At 36.1% G+C, this 6,000-nt stretch overlaps 1 protein-coding gene across 1 annotated transcript in view; it reads left to right on the forward strand.

Annotated features, from left to right (window-relative positions):
• The window catches only part of MAN1A1 (mannosidase, alpha, class 1A, member 1), a 260,368-nt gene that overhangs the window by 100,489 nt on the left and 153,879 nt on the right, over positions 1 to 6,000 (forward strand). The window lies entirely within an intron of this gene.

The raw sequence follows: 6,000 nt of genomic DNA on the forward strand, positions 1-6,000 counted from the left end.
TGACAAAACATGCTCTCTATTTTAAATGCATTGTTACTGAGTGGATTGTAACTCATAGTGACTATAGGATAGAGGAGAACTGCCCTATAGGGTTTCCTAGACTGTAATCTTTATGGGAGCAGATTGACAGGTTTTTTCTTCTGAGTACCTGCTTGTGGGTTTGAACTACGGATCTTTCAGTTAGCAGCCGAGTACTTAGCCACTGCTTTACCAGGATGCCTTAAACATGATATTGTGCTTGTTAAGTGCCGTCGAATCAGTTTTGACTCATAGTAACCCAGTACAGGTTTCCGAGGAGAGACTGGTAAGTTTGAACCGCCCACCTTGTGATTGAAACTGACCTTGCAGTCCTGCACTTCTCCTACAGTGCCACACCAGCAGTCCAAACATGATATTAGAGAACAGTGATTTTATTTATATTTTAAATTAAATTTACATGATTAATGATATACAGTTATAGTATAGTGAATATTACATTATGATTGTAAGTTTAATTGGCACTTTAAAAGAGATAGAAGAATATATTGAATTGATTCTAAAATTAAAAAACAGTTGAATGAAATTACTTTCCTTAACTAGAGTAAATTAAAGAAATCATGCTTACTCTTTAGATTTGCTGTTTTTCCCTTTGTGTAAACCTCTATCTTATATATATAATTGGTTTAGAAAGCATAGGTTTTATTAGATGTAGGAAATTTTATTTCAGTAATTCATAAGGCAATTCTACATTTCTCTAATTACAGTTCTAACATTTATTTATACTAATGTGGCACTGTAGGATAAGCACTGGACTGCTATCCACAGGATCAGCAGTTAAACCCACAGTTGTGTTCCTCTGGAAAAAGATGAGGCTTTTTGCTCCTGTAAAGATTTACACCCTCGGAAACCCTGTACAGGGTCACTGTGGGTCGGAACTGACTCTACGGCACTTAACAACAACAACAACAAAAATTTATAGCCTTGGAAACGCTACATAGGGTCAGAACCGACTTGATGGCAGTGTGTAATGATACTTGATCCAAGAAGAATGAAGTCCTTGACAACTTCAATCCTGATACGATAGTGGTCCCAGAAGTAACAGGAAACCAGTAGAATATGATATCAGAGAAAGCAATGGAAGATAATGTTGTAAAGAATGAGAACGTGGCATCAAACACTGCTGCTAGGACAAGTTGTATGAGTATAAAAAGTTTATATGGGATATAGCTGTAGGGAGGTCATGTAGGATTTTACTGGGAGTGGTTTTGGTAGTGCGGTAGAATAGAATTCAAATGGTTTTGATAGAAGAGGAGAAGCTGGTGAAGAAATGAAGATTAGCTCAAGGTTTTTTAAAAAGTGGAAAGGGTGGCAATTAGGGGAGGTCCTTCCATATTGCAGTATGAAAAAGTGGAAAAGATGATTATGCATGTTAATAACTTGATAGAGTTGGGAGCACTTGATTTGATTGAGATAATTACTATCTGATGTCCCCTGTTAATGCTTTTCGATATTTTCTGAGACTCTTGGAGAGACGGTAGACATTTGAGATGAGTGTGTCTCATTTAAAATTTCCATGCTAGAGACAACTAACTAGAGACACATTGTAGAGCCTTTGGATAGTGTCAAGGTTGGTAACCATAACATGATGGTATCAGTTCTTCCAAGTATATATGAGGAAACTTCAAAAGTTTGTGGAGAAGAATGGATGAAAAGATTATGGACTTTTTCCACAAGCTTTTGGAGTCCCCACCTATGTATGTATGTATGTATGTACTCCTGTGTATATATTTCTCTAGCAATTCTCAACAGTTTAGATGCAAGAATAAAGAAGTGATTAGTTGGTTTAGTTGAATTTTGCTAGCAAAATGTGTCAGAGAAAAAGAAAAGCTTAGATTTCAAGGTATTGGCACATTTTTGAGATTGTAGATTATGAATCCAAGCTGTGTATGAGATTGCAGTGAAAAAGCAAATGTATGATAGTTAAAGATGGAATGGAAAAATTATTTGAAGTTAAGTTGAAGTAGAAGTAAAAGGGTAGAGGGAGTAATTTAGCAGATAACAAGAATCTTAGGCTATATAGTGGGTATCTGAATGAGAAGTTAAAAAAAAATGGAGTAGTTTCGAGTGATGTCCTGAAGCAGAATAAGACCGTGCAAATGTGTGATTGAGAGAAGATTTTTCCAGAATCAATATGCATGGATGACTGCAATATATCTTTAATGAAAAATATAAATAAAATCCATTAAAAATTGGTCTCTTAAAAAAACACACAGCAACAACAACCAAAAGAAGAAGAAAAAGAAAACTATCAAGCACCAGTGAACTTGTTTTCAAATTGCCAAGATATAAACATTATTTATATAATATGTATGTCTGTATGAAAATGTATAATGAACAAAGTTCTCTACTTTAAAAAGAAGTATTTATGTAGTATGAAACCTAAATACATAATCGTTGGTCAAACAAAACTTGGGAGAGCTAAGAAGTTAATAGAGACCATGAGAGTTGACAGTATAAATGTAAGCAAAATGTAGCTCAGCTCATTCGTTGGATTTAGCACAACTATACCCGCGCAGAGCTGTTTTCTTTTCATCAGTAATTAGGTGGAATATCACCTACAGTGACTAAAGTAAGTAAATTTGATCATAGTGATGTAAATTATTTGGGATTTTCATTAAAAATTAAATCTTACTTAGTGTATGAAACTTCCATTTGATTTGAAAATAATTTGCTTTGGTTAAAATTTCAATGGTTTAGGAATTTGTTGTTTTTGCATACCGTTTAGTCGAATCTGACTCATTACTATCTTATGTAGGGTTTCCGAGAGAGCCTGGTGGTTTGAATTGCCAACATTGTTTATCCTACAACACCATACCACATCCTACAGGGTTCTTTTAGGGTATTAATATGGTGTTTATATATTTATGTATTTTTTAAAATGTTTCTCATTAAAATACTTCAGAAAATAGTTCATTGACAAATCCTAGAGTTACCATTTTAGTAAGTAATTCATTTTTGCTATGTTATGAAGTATTTCTCCAAGAGAAGTCTATTGATATATCTGAGTGTACCACCAATTCTGCATTTGTCAGGAAACCATTCTAATCTCATAATTTAGCTAAAAATTTATTTGCATTAATAGTAAAAATGAACTTAAACCTTAAGGGTAATGTTTATAATTTAATCATTGATCTTTATTTTACTTTGAGCCACCACATTGCTCTGAAGCAGCACACATAATGATTAATATGTTCTTTAAAATGAGAAAAATCCAAGAACTTTAACTACACAAATAGAATACAAGATTTCTTTACAGTTCTTTATTTTGAACACTTGTTTTATTTTTTATTCTCGCCTCTAGGTAGATTGTTACCCATGTCTTATAAATATTGCTTACATTGGCACCTTTACTTATTTAACTTTATTTTAACAGATTTTTTTTAAGTTGTTGATTTATTAATAGCCACAATTATTGTAATTTATTAATCATTGCTAATGGCTGTGTTTCAGTCCTTTCATGGTTACTAAGTAGTCCTGGGGTAGCGCTGTGGGATAATGCGCTGGACTGTGAGATCCATTTAAACTGCAAGGTCGGTGGTTCAGAGTCACCAGCCTCTCATCAGAAAATCTATACAGGGTCCCTATGAGTCAGAACCAACTCAGTCACACTTAACAACAACAACAGCAGCAACAACATCTTAACCTTAGGAGTCGTGGTGTGGCATTTTAGAATAAAGCGATGGACCACAAGTTTGGTATGAACCACAAGGTCAGCAGTTCAGACTCACCATCTGCAACTTGAAAACCCTATACAGGGTAACTAAGAGTCAGAAACAACTTGATGGCACTTAACAACAAACTTAACCTTACTTTTTTCTCATGATCTTCCTCAATGCAGGTGAAAATCTGCTCAATTATGCAATTTAAGCTTAACTGTTAATTCAAATAAACATAACAGCATTTATATATTTTAGTCTTTGCTATCTAATTCTTTAAGGAGATCTGGTAGTGTAGTGGTTACGAATTGTGCTGCGAACCTCAAGGTCAGCAGTTCAAAACTACCAGCTGTTCCGTGGAAGAAAGGCTTTCTGCTCCTGTAAAGATTTACAGCCTCAGAAACCCAGTACAGGGTCGCTATGAGTAAGAACCGACTCCACAGCACCTAACAACAACAACCTAATGATTTAAGATTAGCCTTAGAATAATACTAACCTAAAATATCAATGTAAAGAAAACAAAAATCCTCACCACTGGACCAATAAATGACATTCTTATCAACAGAGAAAACATTGAAGTTGTCAATGACTACATTCTTCTTGTATCATGTATCAACTCATGAAAGCAGCAATCAAGAAATCAAATGATGTATTGCAATAGGCAAATCTGCTGCACAAGACCTTTTTAAAATGTCAAAGCACAAAGATGTCAGCTTGAAGACTAAGGTGCACCTGACCCAAGCCATGGTATTTCCAATAACCTCATATGCATGCAAAAGCTGAACAGTGAATAAGGAAGACCGTAGAAGAATTGATGCTTTTGACTTATGGTGTTGGGGGAGAATATTGAAAGTGCCATGGGCTTCCAAAAAGAACCAACAGATCTATGTTGGAAGAAGTGCATCCAGAATGCTCCTTGGATGCCCGGATGGGCAAACTTCATCTCTCTTACTTGGGACATATTGTCAAGAGGGACCAGTCGCTGGAAATGATATCATGTTTGGTAAAGTGGAGGGTCACAGAAAAAGAGGAAGACCCCCAGCGAGATGGATTGGCAAATTGGCAGCATCAGTGGGATCCATATGCACCTGTTCCAACTTATCTATGTGTTTGCCTTAGACATACTTAGAAAGGATGTCATTCATCAACCAGAGACTACCTGCATTTATATTATAGTATGCAAGACCATGTTGTAGCCTCTGTAAGGTCAGCAATAACCAAGTAGAATAAAGTTCTTGCTCAAAACCAAATGTATATGCTAGTAGGATAAAATGTTAAATAAGTTCACAGAGTTCTTTTATATAATGACAAATACAATGCAATACAATCATGTGATAGAAAGTAATGGAGATAGGGGTAGGAAGATAAGGAAGGCTGCTTCAGGTTGACTGTGGGCTGAAATCAAAATGACATGAAAATCTGGAAAAAGTAACATTAGAAGCAAGAACTCAAGCATTCTGAGTTTAGGGCAGATTTCTCTCTTTCTTCTGGGAGGAAATGGGAGAGAAGCTAGAGGATGGTGATGGAGGTTGGGTGATAATTGTTGTTATTTTTGTTAAGTGCCTTTAAGTCGATTCTGACCCATAGCAACTCTGTATAGTGTTTCCACGGAACAGCTGGTGAGCTTGAACCACCGACCTTGCAGTTCAAACTGACTTTGCAGTCTGATGCATTAGCCCACAACACCACAATAAAGAGTTGTTGTGAATCAGGTGTGCAGTAACAGTACTAGAGAAGTTGCATAATCTCCATGTTGTAGAAACGCAGAAGCTCTGAAGCTCTGAAAAGTTCATTCTTTAGCCACATAGGAAATGGCAGCGCTAGAATTAGACCCTTTCAGTCTGTTCCAGTGCCAGTGATACGGCCCACACATGATTCCTCAAACCAGTTACTAGGTTGTGTGAGTCACCTAGTGCTGCTCTAACAGAAATCCCACAAGAGGGTTTACCAAAACAAAATTTATTCTCCCACAATTTAAGAGGCTAGAAGTCCAAATTCCTAGATTTCATACTTGGTACATTCCTCGTTCTGATTATTAATGGATATTTGCAGCTATTTCTTTACATTTTGAGTTGTGCCATATCAGCACATGAAGTTCCTGAAAGCCTTGGTGCATTTATGTCAATTAGGTCATCTCTACTTTAAGGAAGCAGTTCTTCCCCAGATGAATTTTGAGTGCCTTCCAACCTAAGGGTCTTATCTTCCCACAGTATCTCAGATAGTATTCCAGTGCTATAAGACTTTCACTGGTCAACTATTTAGAAATGATTTGCCCCTCTTTCCTCCTGGTCTGTCTTAGTCTAGA

This window comes from Chrysochloris asiatica, unplaced genomic scaffold (genome assembly GCF_000296735.1).
Source record: "Chrysochloris asiatica unplaced genomic scaffold, ChrAsi1.0 scaffold00027, whole genome shotgun sequence".
Classification (NCBI taxonomy): Eukaryota; Metazoa; Chordata; class Mammalia; order Afrosoricida; family Chrysochloridae; genus Chrysochloris; species Chrysochloris asiatica.